This window comes from Octopus bimaculoides, chromosome 6, assembly GCF_001194135.2.
Source record: "Octopus bimaculoides isolate UCB-OBI-ISO-001 chromosome 6, ASM119413v2, whole genome shotgun sequence".
NCBI lineage: Eukaryota > Metazoa > Mollusca > Cephalopoda > Octopoda > Octopodidae > Octopus > Octopus bimaculoides.
Window position 1 is genome coordinate 475,179 of NC_068986.1, and position 16,812 is coordinate 491,990.

A 16,812-nucleotide genomic window follows, 5' to 3' on the forward strand; every position below is an offset into this window, starting at 1 on the left:
ATATATACATACATACATACATACATACATACATACATACATACATACATACATACATGCATACATACATACACAGACATCTTAAAAGTAAATAGACACCATCATTTTGAAAAATGCATTTCTCCTTTCTTCTTCGGATATTTGCTGGTTGAACTAGAGGTTTCTTTCCAGCTGCTTTGCCATAGCAGTCAAGTTAATGAAGATAACTCACAGAAGTACTCTTACTCATTTGGAGTTGTTCCGCAACATCAGCTTCACAGCCCGAAATTCCTGTCAAAGGGCCGAGGTCAACCTGAGTGGATCGCTGTTGATTCCTTTCTTTTTCTACTGAATTGTACAATCACTCTGCTGACACTAGCAAGAGGAATCCAAGCTTTTCTGCATTGTTAAGCTGGCTAAGTTTACCTTAAGATTGATCCACAATAATCCTCTTTGAAAATCAGACAACACTTTTGCTACTGGTGTTGACTAGTTCATATACATATGATACTTCGCATAGGCTTTGCGATACGAATAATCTGGTGTAAAACGCAATATACGATGCTTCAGAACGAAGTGTTAGTCACACAACAGTAATAAGAAAATTAGATAACAAAGTAATAAGCAATTATCTGATGAGCTTCATTAGCTTTCTACCTACTTCTGCTAAAAGATGGCAGTGGACTCATAGTTAAATGCCTGAGTGACACTTAATAGCTTGATCGGAGCCTCAAATATGAAGTGCAATTTATTTGCGGAAAATAATTACATTTACGCATTTACACAGAAAACATTACCAATGAGAAAGAATATATGTAGTGAGGAAATCCAGAAGCCCCTCCCATATTTATAAGATTAATGTTAAATTGTGCATAAGGACAGGTATACTTAGATGGAGAGAAAAGAGTAATTAGGTCTATCAGTAAAAATATACATATACATACACATACGAAAATACACTATCAGAGACACACGTATCAACATACAATGTATGCCAGGTCTCCAAATCTAATGGAGGCCTCAAAAGACATTTTAAGATCCACCAGCTCAGCGCCCTTTGTGAATAACCTTAGAGATAGAAATTTAAAGTATGAACTATCATGGTTCATAATCGACAGCGCTCCCCCGTTTGGAAATGGATCGGACAGATGTGAATTGTGTATTAGGGTATCGTATCTAATTCTGAAATTATTTAATGCTAATACGTTGAACAAATTTTCAGATGTGATTCCTTCATGTACCCATAAGTTCTATTCAACATTTCTAAGGACACATGGAACTAGACCTGCACACTAAATTTATCTTATTAATACTTGAATGTCTTTGCCGTGAATCTTAGATCCCTCCATTCTAGCCAGTATATTATCACTTACACATGAACTGAGTAATCTTACTAATAAAAAAAATAAGTTCTATTCAACATTTCCAAGAACGTATAAAATTAGATCTGTTAACTAAATCTATTAATACTTATCTCTTTAATACTTGAAAATTTAACTATGAAATTTAGATCCTTCCATTCTGGCCAGTAGAATATGAGCTTTGAAAATTTATAAAAAACAAAAACAAAAAAAAGTTCTCTTTCTTTAATCGATCAAATTATTTTTTGGCTTGGTGGATCATTTTGTGGGGATTGCTGTGTGCTGAGGACTGCTTTTTGTTGGTTTGCAACAGTTTCTTTTAGTGTAACGCCATCATTGTTTGGTGGGCGTTACTGAAAACGAAGAGCTACGTGGCAGCAACGGGGAGTCAGGCTTCTGTCGTCCCGAGCATGATTGAACAAAATGAAATGTGCTGCGATGTAAAATTGCTACAGAAATACCAAGATATAGTAAAGAGGGAGGGGTCAAACGTAAAGTTGACCCCACTTGAGGAAGACAAAGTGAAGATAGAAAACAACCTCTTCCTACGGACACCAACTCTCCCCATACTCTGTCCGACCTAAACACAAGCGAAAACACAGAGGAGCCTCAAATTTCCCCACCCCGGCCTTTGGATAAATTTATAATATTATATAACAGAAAAAAGGAAAAACTTTGCAACGAGATAAAGACATGGGGCAAAGCAAAAGAAGTGGACGTTTTTTGTGCAGTGGCGGACCCGGAATACGAATTACGAGGAAGAAATTGATTTTGACTAGTGAGTTACGAAAATGGACACCAGCAAAATACCGAAAAGGGTAAGTAATACATATATTTTAAAGGAACTTGACATAGACATTTTCCAAACAAGTGGAAACTAACAGTGACAAAAGTACTATCAATGTTAATATAAATTAAAATTTTTAGAAAAATAAAAAAAAAGGTTGTATTAACAGGTTCAATGAAGTCACTCCTAGGTGGGGACCGAACAGATTCATTTCATCTTTTATTATATTTAAATTCATTCTTTCTATTCGTTTTTTTTTTCTTCTGTTCCCGCCTTCTGCTGTCCCCTCTATGTAAGGCCTTCATGGACAGTTTCAGGAAATAAAGAAGCTTGCTTCTCAACCATATTGTTCCGGGTTTAGTCAAACTACATGGCACCTTGGGAAAGTGTCTTCTACTATAGCCTCGGACCGACCAAATCTTTGTGAACGGAGTTGGTAGACGGAAACTGAAAGAAGCCCGTTGTGTATATATATATAATGTGTGTGTGTGTGTTCATATATTTGTGTCTGTGTGTCTATGTTCCTTCAGCATCGCTTAATAACCGATGTTCGTGTGTTTACGTCCCCATATTAGCGGTTCGGCAAAAGAGACCGATAGAATAAGGACTAAGCTTACAAAGAATAAGTCCTGGAGTCGATTTGTTCGACAAAAGGTGGTGCTCCAGCATGGCCGCAGTTAAATGACTAAAACAAGTAAAAGAATAAAAGAATATGTATTACGGAGATGTACTTGCATAGCAAGTGACCCGATCTGAGATCGTGTGCTGGAACAAAAGCAATTGCAGCATGGACGGTGTTTATAAGCCATTTAAAAACAAGCAAAATCCGTTAGATTCACTTCAAAATTTAAATTTAATTTGTCAAAATTTTTTAGTCGCTTTGAAACTGCGACCTGTTCACTGACAAAAGCCTGTGCTGCATCTGAGAAAGTAACAGTTAGTTCATGTTATATACGTACGTGTGTGTGTATGTATGTATGTATGTATGTGCGTATGCACATGTGTATGTATTATGTAAGTATGTACATATATACTTAGGTATATATGTCAGTATTTAGATGTGTAAGTGTGTAGGCGTATCTATCTATCTGTGTGTGTGTGTACTTGTGAACGTATGTTTATGAACTGATATGTGTATCTGTTGAAGTTGTATATATGACTGTTACTCTGTAACAAATTAAATCTAAACGTTGACCTGAATCTAACCGTTTTCCTGCTTTTTTTTAAATGGCTTACAAACACCTTCCACGCTGCAATTGTATATATACTTCTATAAACCTGTGATGAGTTACTCCGTTATTTTTCTGTTTATGGAATCTTGCTGGTAGTGGGGAGGGGTTATTTTTGCTGTTCAGTCCCCACATCCATGTACCTCTATTTCATCTATTAATTACTTCAGCCTACTGGAGTTATATAGATAGAATGAGGCATGTCAACTCTAGGCTGAAACAGCTGTAAGATATTATCCCATTTTCTGTCACTATATGTAATTCTTTTAATTACCGATATGTCGCATGTGTTTGTATATTGTAATCATTGTCCTTTTAGTAAACAAATAAAAAAGTACATTGACACAATACAATGTCTGCAAGTTGATGAATACCACCTATTCCCCTCCATTTCCTTATTGCTATATATATATATATATATATATATATATTCATAATTGTGTTTTGCTTTTCTGTACTGTAACCATCCAATTATTACTGAATGGTTAAAAAATTATTTGTCATTCGTTCGTTCGCAAAATCACATGTGTGTCCTATGGTTGCCTTAAACTGAGAAATGGATTGGTTTTATATCAGACTCCAAAATATGGACAGTCCTTCTCGCCAGACTTCCGTACAGCTTCCGTCTATCGATCACCTGGGGCTAGAGTAGCAGACATTTGCCGAAGGTGTCGCGCATTAGGATTGAAATCGATAACTCGTAGTTACAAGGTAACCTTCTTAACCTCACAGTCATTCTATTTCACCTCTTCCCAGTTTGTTCATTTGGTACAAGGAGGAATGATCCCCAGGTTATAAAAACTTACTTTTAGATATGTAAGAAAAGCAAACTTGAAAAAAAAAAAACAATTTAGAGATCACTGTAAGCAAATTTGCTATAAAATATTATCTCATTTTATGTAGTCTCATTGTCCAAGGAAACTTCAGTTATTTCTGTTTGTTAGTATTTACATTTATTCCGCCACCAGAACCAAACTTTAATCCGGATTATACTACTTTTATTCTCTTTACATGAGATCTCTAAGAATGTACGAACTGAATAAACTCTTAAGAGAATTGTAATTAATACCGAATCCCAGTTTAAAAGATTGGATTATTTACGCGATAATGTGTCATTGGTTTTACTGCATTTATGTCCCTCTGAATACACAAAGAATTGCAAAGTGAAACTTCGGCCGTAAACATAGCTTAGAATTATTTTCCTTTCCGAAATACAACACCGTAGAGATTATAGTATACTGAAAATGTGAAGCTCAAACATAAATAAATGTATACATGAATGATAACGTCTGTGACTCGTGGGAAAGGATTCGGGTTGTAGGAAGCTTATCTTGAGATGAGAAGACGTCACGATTTGGTGAGTTTCTTAATCTCAGTAGATTAGGCGATAAGCAGATATTTGCATAATTTTTTTTTTAAATAAACCAAGTTGCTTGAAATGTCACAGAACTGTCTCAGACATAAAGGTCAAACAGAGATTAAGCTTGTACTAGCATCTAAAATACCAGTCTCTAATCGTTCATCCGTACATACTGCGATGTTATTGCAAATATGCACAGTCACACTCTCACGCACACACAAAAACTCTCTCTCTCTTTCTCTCTCTCTCTCTCTCTCTCTACACACACACATATATATATATATATATATATATATATATATATATGCACATTCAGAGGTAGAGTGCAGAGAAATGCAACGGCAATATTATAATAAGTCCTATGTGTCTACCAAAGACACATTGTCATAGTTCTTATTTCAGCTTAATTATAATTTTCAACACATTTGAATGGGAGCGATTTCTTTGGTTTCAGTAATAATGGGATACAAGTTGGTCACTGACATTATATGACTTCAAATAATAAGGTGCCGATAAGGTATCGGTAATGGATTTAGCGAATAATCCAAATGTCAGGTTTAAAATAAAATAAAATCACTTTCTGACAAAAGTCACCCAGAAATGGAACCCGGAGAGATAGCTTGATTGATTTTTTTTTCTAAGAATTATAAAAATATAATTGAAGCCAACCAAAAGATACCGAAATCGCCGTTAGCAATTACCGATGCAATGTGGAGAACTGTAACAGATTGGAGCAAAAGTCAAACGAACGAAATCTTTTTATGGTAATCGGTTTCTTTTTGGTTATAAGTTTAAATTGATACCAGAATAGAATTTTTATGTCTGGATTTGAATAAATGTCAATGCAGGAATCTGCCGAGAAATTTGAAAACACTGCCCCGTTCTGAATTAATATCACAATTGGTCTTTGGGCATCTTTAGAGAAGTACATCTGGTTTCAAGCATTCGAGCCAGTCACTCCTTTACTAATTAATGAATAATGGTTAAAGATAGAGAGGAAGAGAAGTAGCAGAATTGGTAAAGCGACGAACAAAACACGTAAATGCGGTATTTAATCATTCTCTTCAAATTTCACGGAGATCAGCTCAATTTTTCAACCTTCAAGGTTGAATAAGCAGCAGTTAAGTGTTTGAGTCAATACAATAAGCAATATAGCTCTTCAAATACTAATTGTGAGACATTATCATTGAGGATAGATGGATGAATGGATAGATAGATAGATAGATAGATAGATAGATAGGCGTGTATGCTTTCTCTTTTTAATTTAAAATTAATTTTAACTTGTCACTTGCTTATGTTGTTCACCATTCTTTAAATCTTAAGGTTTTGCAGTTTTTTATTGTCGCAGATATCATGATAATTTGTAGCGTATGAATTAAGAAGTTTCATTCATTCTTTCCCTAGGAATTCACCCGTACTTTACTCTAGATGGATTGGTTCGCATTGTCTGCCGCCAAAAACAATAGATTGAAACTGAGAGAGTATCTTGGGCACTCGATTTTCAAATTCCTTGTAAATGATCTTTAGAAGTTTTTTTTTCCTGTATTTTTCTCATCACATTGGTGTCCTAAGGGCTGATGTTTCCACAACAAAGCATATTTTTCTTGCGATCCACAAGAAATATATAGTTGTCTTTTAACTTTGTGTCTTTTTTCAATTTTAGAGTCAGTTTCAGTATTTTCTGGGGGGTTTTTTCCTTATTCTGTTCCAACATGCCTCATTAAAATATATCTGGAAAACATTTCCTTGCAGTCGGCAACAATATGATTGCTGTCTTCAGTTTTAGTTTGGCTTGTATTTGTTGTCTGCCAATGTTTTCTGCTTTATATGCTGCGGATATTTGATAGAGATCTCTTGTTCTTGTATTCAATGGAGATAGCCTTCAATGTAGGAGGTCGTAGGCTTGTCGGTATTCAATACCCAGTTTTTCATTTAACTTATTCATTCGATGGTTTGCGTCTTTCCTGCCAAATACCCATGCACTCATTTTCTTTTTAATTTGTTGTTTTGATAAATAGAATTTACCAATGCTCCTTGAGGAGAGATCTGTATCAGCTCTCATTTCATGCCTCCCTTCAAATTCATTAGCTATCCGAAATTTCGTTAATATAGTTATATAGTAAGATAGTTTAGAATTCTAGCTGTGGGAAACTGGAACGCACAACAAAGTGTCCTGGGCGATATGTTTGTTGTTACCGGAGAGTTCAGACGACCATATTTTTAAAAACTTCCTTGAGATATTCATTCTTTGTTCTCGCATTCTGTCCAAGATATTTATGTTGCTGTACATACATACGTACGTATGTATGTATGTATGTATGTATGTATGTATGCATGTATGTATGTATTTAAGTATATTGTATGTATGTATGTTAAAGAAGATATGTACACATGCATGTATGTATTGTTAAAGAATATTTATAGGGTACCTAAAGTGGAGGAAAATATCGTAGAGCATTTTAATTTGGAATTAAAATTCTTCATTAAAATAATTCTGGTATTGAAGAAAACGATACCAGAAATAAACCGAGATCAACTGTTTCAATTTTATACTATTTATCAATAGACCTCTTTCATTTGTTTACACATACGCGATTATAGACATCCAAAAGAGACGAAGAGGCGAGAAGCTTGACTTTATTGCTTTTTTATGGAAGTCAAAATGTTTTCTTTATCAAATTTGTTCAATACCTACATGAAATTAAGTATATAATTTAGGAGAAATAAAATTTAATGCTATGTATAGATTTCTATTGGTCAATAGAGGAATTACATTGCCGAGAACTTACTGTAGTCTTTTAGACTTTAGCAGCTGGGATAATTAAGCACACTGAATTTCTACTAATTCTCTATATAATTGTATTAATTTCATCCGCTTTATGCAGGCGGCGAACTGGAAGAGTCGTCAGAGGCGTATTTGTTCCCATTCTTTCTACTCTGAGTTAAAATCCCGCTGATGTCAACTTTGGCTTTTTTATTTTTCGGTGAGGGGCAAGTCAAGAATACAATGCACCTGTCTAGGACAATGATGTATGGATGTGCATAACCGATACCTTGTGGTATCAGCACAGACTCTTTGTATTTTGTGTTCAAGTCCTACCACCGCCAACATAAGTGATGGCTTAATCCGTCGTCCGGTTGACGACCACCACCTGACACCTTAGGCGCCCTAAGCGGATTCCACTCTGATGCAAGCAATCGAGCCTGGTCTTCGGTTTAAGGATAGCTTCATCGCTCGCTCGTTCAAGTTGCCGAGGTCTTGGAGTAAGGTTATGAGTACTGGCTTTTCTCCTTGACTAAAACATTACAAAATGTGTGTGACATCATTATGGAAGCTATCGCAGATATATCTCAAGAAAAAGTGAAAATTATCTTGAATTGAAAGAGAACTTTATTCACTGTATTTAGATGAAGTGACATGTTTTTTCCTATGGAATAGACTAATGTAACTGACAAGGTGAGAGCTAGCTGAAACATCTATAGACAACGCAACGAGTCATATAAGGCTCAAAAGCCATGCAAGGAGAAACAAGTGTTAATGGTTATAATACGAACTACTTCTGGTTGCAGATTATGGTTTTTTATTTTACTTATTACTGGCGATCATCTTTTTTTTCTGAATGAAATATGTCTCTTCCAAGGTAGGATAAAATGCTGCCACAGCAGAAATTTACCTCCAACAGAAAGTAAATAGGCCCGTTGTTGATTTTAACGTTGTTGATTTTAATGCGCTGCCCGTTTCTAATGACTGCTATGTTTTATCATTAGGTAAATTAATCTCCGCGTCAATTCCGTTCCTATGTTCTCTCGAAACGATGACATCAAATCTGTTACTTAGTGCTGTATATTTAACTTACCGATGTCTGTCCAAATTGGTAGTCGTCGTTTTTCTTAACAGCAATAATGCAGGTTTCCCTACAAGAATTACATTATCAGGAGAATGTTTCTTCAGATAACATAATTTGGTTCGTTTCCTCTCTCTCTCTCTTTCTCTCTCTCTCTCTTTCTCTCTCTCTCCCTCTCTTTGTTCTTGAAGGTGCCAATTAATCGGAATTTACTGGGATCTTTGAGGGTATAAACTGTAGGTTTCGTAACATTGGCACAAATTAGTGACTCAAGTAGGAGAAAATATCTTTAAATGTTCTTGTACGTGTCAGCTATTACAACACAGAAATCTTGGATAAATATACTCAGGCTGCTTCAACACATGTTGAACATAAAATTTCGGTTGCTTAAGCACGTATTGAAAAATAATACTATGAAATTAAGGCATATAATTTGTTTGCTATTCTTTGACATGTCTGTTCTGTTTGTTTTCGTTTTTTGTCACATGATAACCTCAAGGCTTCTGAGATAAGTCGGCAGTAGGGTGTGGCACCTAAATTTTTGAAGGGTCTTCGATCGTTACGAAAATGAGAGTAGGTCACCCTCAGGCCGAAGACCTGGACCAAATACTTACTGTAAGGTGGACTCTGCTAAAAATATCTAAGGTATCCAGTTTCTGTCACCAAATTCTATTCACAAAACATAAGTCAACCTGCAGTAGAAGATGCGTATTCAAACTTTTGTATAGCTGAACCAAGAGTGAAACTGTGTTGTTAAGAGTCTAACTTCTTTACCACACAGCTATGTCTGTGCCTCCATTATCATTCACATGTACATTATTACGATTGCTATCAAAATAGTTTTTTTTTATTCGGAGTAAATTCACATTACCAATTCATACAAGCCCATTGTGTAAAATAAAACTAAACGTAACATCTCTCTGCATTGTTTTCTGTGACAATATGAGAAAGAGATAGATAGAAAAAATAGAGAGTAAGAGAGGAGGAAAGAGAGAGAGACAGATAATTGAGCTAAGAATGCAAGATGTGCATAACTTTTCTATTGAAGGAGAATTTAAATAAGAATAAATATTAAATACCACGACGATATTTTTAAAATATGCAATTAAAGAAAAAGATAAAAACAGCATAAATCGCATTTTTAACGATCAAAATTTGGATCAAAGAGTTAATACATTTCTAAATGGAGACTTTAAATGTGGAAGGAAATTATGATTAAAGTAAATAGGAACCATTTTAGCCACATTAAAATTTCAATCATAGCCACCACACCCTTTCCTTAAATTTTTCTTACCTTACTCCACTCATATTTTTATGATATTTCAAAACCATGGAGGATAAGTGAACAACAGCAACATATTTCTTTCCTTGTCTTCTCGAATAAAGAAAAATTGCAAAATGTAATTTATATTTGTAAGAGTAGGTATTTCTGTATTTGTAAGGTTATGTTGTTAGTTGTCTCAATCGGTATCGGTCAACTAATCAGGTATCTATACCTTTGCCTGTGGAAATAGTAAAACATAATTAACTCGGGCACCGCTAATAATGTTGGCAAAATTTCACACACCGAGTTGTGAACAGAATATCTCGGTAGAAAAAAGCGGCGAACTGGCACAATCGTTAGCACGCCGGGCAAAATGCTTAGCGACATGTCGTCCATCTTTACTTTCTGAGTTCAAATTCTGCCGAGGTCGGCTTTGCCTTTCGAGGTCGACAAAATAAGTATTAGTTGAATACTTCGGGCGATTTAATCGACCATCTCCCTTCCCGCGACATGACTGGCCTTGTGTTAAAATTTGAAACCAATATTATGATAGGAAACGTTTATCTAAGGTACTGAGCACTGAAATCGAATCAGGAAATACGTAATTACAAAGCAAGCTTCTTAATCATACAGGCATGTCTATGCCCATCGAGTTTTTATAAATATCTTGGTCAGATTCATATTAGATGAAGACCAATTCTTCAGATTTATTCATCAAAAATCCAAGCTAATAAATATGTAAATGTTGAAGCATGGAGAACCTTGTAATTAATGGTGCATATCTCGAAGCAAACCCAGCTAGAAATAATACAGGATAGCTTAGACGGAGAAAAAGAAGTGTGACTTCACAGAAATCTTGGTGTATCCTCAAGGAAAATGCTACCGATTACTCGAAAGCAATCTTTTGTCTTTTCGAGCCATCCATACTAGACGCTTAATCTTCGCGAAAAAGTTTGTTTTTATTTAGAACATAAATATAAAGGTATCAAGTATTAATAAGTCTTTATATCATGATGCGAACTCGGCTATAAATACAAGTTTATAACACACTGAATGGATGAAAACAAGTTGGAAAACTGTCTGCCTGCGTTAAAGGAAATATGTGGTTCAACTCCCGCAGACAGAATTCTGCCATTTTCGTTCCATCCAAGGAATTTTTTGACCAAACATATCATATATATTTTATTATAATTATTATAACTGACTTCGCTTTCACATACATCGTTACTAAAGACGTCCTTAAATGCCATTTATATCTTTTGGATCTATTTTAAAACGGGGGCCACATTTTTCATTAATGTTTTACGTAGTGTTTTTGGTACGGAAAGACTTTCAAACTTCGTATACTTATCTATTTTGTGTTATAGAACAGAAAAATATTTTTGTATTCGAATTTATTTCATGTAAAAAAATTGTCTTTCAACCAATCACTGACAAGTATTCAGTTGTTTATATTTACTCCTTTGGCTGATTAAGCGATGTAAAGCGTATTTAATCTCCATACCTTCGTTTTATTTGCTTTTTTCATTTTAAATTTGCTTTAACCCTAACCCTAACCCTAGGGTTAGGGTTAATTGTTTCAGAATCGTTTGTTTATGTAGTCGGCACTTAATGTATATCGGCTGAATGGACGTCAGTGATTGGTTGAAATTACAGAAATACGACAACTTTAACATGGAATAACTTATGGATTTCTTTTTTTTTTAAGAAGACTAAGAGAAAAAGATGTTTTATATGACACATTCTACCAGTGTTCCAAGTTTCAAAGTGTTTCGTTAATGAAAAATGTGGCCCCCGTTTTAAAAAAGATCCTATCTTTTACTGTTCACAATATCTTCTCAAAGTGACAATAAAGTACACTCAAATGATAATTTATACAATTTTTCTTCTTTTATCATAAACACCTGCTCAGTTTGTTACAACACAATATTTTATTAGCTCTGTAAATGTGTCATGCAATTTTTATGGCGGTCTTAGTCTCAAAACAAGTTTTTATATATCTCTCAGCATATTCTTCCTTCAAAGATGCTAGTAAATGTGGGATAGTTTGTTAGTGCATCGATTTTTCTCTCGTTCTTTGTTTGTTTCTTTTCTGTGAGAATTCGCAAATTTAAACCATATAACACATAGCTCCAACTATATTTCCCATTACATATTGTCCCGCTTAGTGCGACCGTTCAATGCACAACAAATTTATTGACATTTGCTTTACATTCTTTCAATGTCAATAAAATAAGTACGAGTTGAGCAATGATGTCGATATAATTGAGTAACCCCCTCCCCCTAAATTACTAGCCTTGTTCCAAAATTATTATTGCAGTAGATTGGTTAAAGCGTCCAACAAAATACTTTTCTGTATTGTTCTGGCTAATTCTCAATTCAAATCACCCAAGGTCAGCTATGCCTTTCATCCCCCCCCCCAGGTACAATAAAATAAATAATCATGCTATTATTATGCTTATTAAGGCGACGAGCTGGCAGAATCGTTAGCATGTCGGACGAAATGCTTAGCGGTAATTCGCCCGTCGTACGTTCTGAGTTCAAATTCTGAGACTGCTTTGTTTGGCTATGGGTTTATTTCTTTTGCTTTCTCTGTTGGGAACACATTTTCTTCGGGCACTGGTTCGCTTAGTAGCATTATTATTAGTAGTAGTAGTAGTAGTATTATTATCATTATTATTATTATTATTATTATTATTACTACTAAGGCAGCGAGCTGGCAGAGTCGTTAGCGCGCTGAATGAAATGCTTAGCGATATTTCACCCGTCACTGCGTTCTGAGATCAAAATCCGCTAAGGTCCGCTTTGCCTTTTATCCTTTTGGGGTCGATAAATTAAGTACTAGTGAGCCACTGCTTGGTACTGCATCAGGTCATTTATTATTATTAATATTATTATTATTATTATTATTCAGTAGTTTTATTTTTATTGCGTGCTTTCACTTCACTACCGAGCGCAGCTCTGTGTGCCTTGGGTATGTGCTGTGGTTTGTTGTGATGTTCTTATGGTTACTGTATTGAAAGTGTTTTGCGTAGGATTATTATTATTATTATATAGTTGGCTTTTGCTTTGTATTTGTACAAATTGGCTCTAAGTCTCACCCAGAGACCTCAAGAGACAATAAGTTCGAAGTTCAAGTTGGTGTTATGACAAGTGTGCCATATATTTTGTTTTGCACGGCGTTGTTCTAAAAAACATTTGTCAAAACATAAGTAAATTAAAAGTTTGTTTTAAACGTAATTTCATTATAAGACTATAGCATGTTAAAATGACAGTAGAATGTGTTTGTTATTATGTACATTTAAAAGTATTTTAACACTGTTTACAGATTAAAATGCTTTTCTTATTACATAGATCATACTTTATGTAGGATATGAGCAGTTCCCATAAGCACTATTTTTTCAAGCTCTTCCGTTTTCGGATTTCTTGGTATGTGAGCTAGATAATAATCAGCCCCTTTTGCTATCATTCCTAGGGCACCTATGACAATAGTTATTGTTTTAAACTTGAGGTTCCACATTTTGCCAATTTCTATTTCAAGATCTTTATACTTGCTTAGATTTTGTAGGTCTTGACATATATTTATGTCGATTGGGACTGTCAAATCAATGGGGAGGTACGATTTTTGTCTGAATTCCTTCAATATAACGTCTAGCCTATTTGCATCTATCTCTCTGTCAGTTTGAACGTTGAAGTTCCAAAGGCGTAACATGCGGTCATCTTCAAGCACTGGTAAGGGATTGTGTTCCCACCAGTTTGTTTTATCATGGAACAGGTCTAAGTCTTTGAAAATTACCCAGTGGATAGACTGTGCAGCTCTATCATGCCTGTTGAGATACTCTGTAGGCGCAAGAAAACTGTACATGGAGACATGATCGATGGTTTCATTTTGTTGCTTCCATACATGACATGTTGGGCTACTACCGTTCTTTAAGCTGGTGACCTGGTAGCTTCTTGTAGGTAGGCATTGATCTTAGGCTGCTCTGATAAATCCTTCCGTCTCTGATTTTAAGCGAGAAAACTAATCATTGATGGGTAAAAGTTTGTCAATATCACCAGTATTAGCTCTCTGTGGATATTATTATTATTATATTATTATTAATATTATTATCAGTAGTAGTAGTAGTTCATTTGTGTTCAGAATCATTGCATGTTTCTCAAATAGCACCAGGAAAATCAGATTATTACCACGTTTTATTGTAGGATATTTTTTTCTTTTTCAATTATATTGCAAACAAAGGACATCGAATCCTGTAAAAATCTAACTCAATACTTAGGGTAGACAAAATGTCCACATGCTATATATTTTGTTACATTTTTTTCCTGAAAATTTTCTTGCCTTTACAAACTTTTCGATATGACGTCTACCAGAAGATCAGTAAGCATTACCTAACAAGAAAGAGCGTAGCAGCACCGAATACACTTCTCTGAAAGAAAAGCAATTGGAATAATTTTCAAAGACATGATAGCAAATGTTAAAATGAATAAAGAGAATTTTTTAAAATAAGTACAGAAAAGAAAACAATAAAGTAAGAGTTACTCTCACAAATATTATTAGACACAATTTTCTACCGGAAAATGCAAATTTGCACAACAGCAAAACATTACCAACACTAACACTGCAACCTTGTACGGTAACAAGTGTTCTGACAACTGTTTTTCTTATATATAATAAACCAAAGTGAAGTTGAAACATAGGCTCAACCCTTCTCAAAGAGCTATTAAAGCATAAGGCGGTTTGCAAAGGCTGGTCTCTAGAGAATTCACCGTGTGTGTGTGTGTGTGTGTGTGTGTGTGTGTGTAAAATATTGGTTTCAAATTTTGGCACAAGCCAGCAAGTTCGAAATTGGGAGTAAGCACATCGACCCCAGTGCTTAACTGCTATTTATGTATCGACCCCGGCCGCATCTGAACTCAGAATGCAAAGATGGACGAAATGCCGCTAAGCATTTTGCCAGGCGTGATAACGGTTCTGAAATATTACCGTATAAAACAGCACGTTAATCTTAAGTTAATATTTTTTTTAGTTATTAGATAGTATTGTTATATTGTTTACGAAAGAATTCTTGAAAAAGTTTGAATAATGATAAGAAACACTGTCAAATCAACAGCTGCCTTGACGAAACACATTTAATTCTAACCAACAATATGTATTTTCACGAATAATTAGGCATGTCATTTTGCTGATAATAATTGCCTGTAAGACATCGAGCTGGCAGAATCGCCAGAACACCTAGCAAAATACTTAGTAGCATTTGGTCTGTGTTTACGTTCTGAGTTCAAATTCTGCAGAGGTCGGCTTTGCATTTTTATTATTATTTTTTTTCGGGATCTTTGCATGTTTTCTTTCGGGATCCATAAAATAAGTACCAGTTGAGGGATCTTTTCGTTTTGATGGGCAACTCGATTAATTAATTTTCTTTAACTAAACACTTTGAAACTTCGGATACTGGAAGAATGTGTCATATAGAACATTCTTTACTCTTCGCGTTGTTGAGAAAAGCTATTTTCGAAGTTATTTCGTGTTAAATTTGTATTTCGGTAATTTCAACCAATCAATGACGTGTATTCAGCTGAATAAAATTACTGCTGTTGTTTGTCAAAAACAACTTCCAGTGGTGTATGTTTTGTTTGTCACTGTTATTTATGACATATTTCCTTCCAGTTACGTTCATATGAATAAACGAGTGTATCTGAAGCACATTTACTTCATGACACCACAATAATCGTTCGTGCATTTCTACTGCTTTTAGGTTTTTACCCTGTTTTTCGACTATTTTCGGAAAGACCCCCCCCCCACAAAAAAAAATTTTTCTCGAAGGTTATAACATTTTGTATTAGAAGGCATGATAGTATATCGACGTTTTGATTGAAAATTTTAAAGTTATTCCTAGAATGTTAAAACTTAGTGCCCATGCACAGCAGAGTTCAAGGTTAATCTATGCCAAGTGGTTTCATTCTGTGTGCATTAGCTTCGTTACATACACAACAGACCATTTACTTATTGATCAGACCATGTATTTATTTCATGCCAATGATTATATATATATATATATATATATATATATATATATATATATATATATATATATAATCACCCGCGCGTAACTCTTTTCATTTAGGTAATCTCGAAGCATTGCTGTGACTTCCATCTCTAGCTTATCCAGTTGACCAGGCATATAGGATAAATTCTATCGTCTATAAGACGAAAGTCAGAACAACGCTTCCAGATTACCTAAATGAAAAGAGTTATGTGAAGGTGTTTTCAAAGGACGTTACTCAAACCACCTAACTTCTTTCCAGAACATCGACAAATGTAAAGCTATTAAACGGGTTAGCCACATATGGGATTTGACGACCAACTGCACACCACATACAATCTAGTGGAGAATCTTTGAGAATTTCATGCCATATGTAAATTAATCTAAGGAATGCAACTGAAACTTTGCACATTCTGTTTCGATCTAAGAATTCCCCCACACTGCTAAATTTTCAGCAAATGCAAGCATATGGACAAGTATCTTTCGGCGACCTGAAGCACCTCGTCCTCTCCGGAATGAGCGGCTGCCTCGCAGACTTTTGATCGCTCTCGGTTCAATTGTTCGACAACAACTATTTCTATTGTGACTTTTACGGACAAAAGAGACATAACGTTAATTTACTTTCTTTTCTTTTTCCAATTTTATTCTTACTTCCGTCTTATACATCAAGCTTCTGCTAGATTTTTGCTCGTGATTTCTAATGAAAACAGCATGAATTTTTTTTTAAAGGATAGACTATGTGCTCGGAGCCTTAAAAATCCATGATACAAGGTGCGTTTTTAAAAATCTGCCTAGATACATGTTTCAGCAGCAAGAAAATTTTAGTAGGTCATAGCTTTATAATGTGCACATTAAATGATACATACATACATCTCTCTTTCTCTCTCTAATAAATATATATATATATATATAAATATATATATATATATATATATATATATATATA

At 34.8% G+C, this 16,812-nt stretch overlaps 1 protein-coding gene across 4 annotated transcripts in view; it reads left to right on the forward strand.

The window, feature by feature from the left end:
- Positions 1 to 16,812, forward strand: part of LOC106873602 (transmembrane protein 272) — a 220,705-nt gene that overhangs the window by 83,605 nt on the left and 120,288 nt on the right. The window contains exon 1 of one of the 4 annotated variants that reach the window (XM_052968518.1): positions 1,633 to 2,158. The exons of the other annotated variants lie outside the window; for them this stretch is intronic. The gene's annotated coding sequence lies outside the window, so the exon portion shown is untranslated. Of the gene's footprint in view, positions 1 to 1,632; positions 2,159 to 16,812 lie in introns of those variants that run through there. 4 annotated transcript variants of the gene reach the window in all.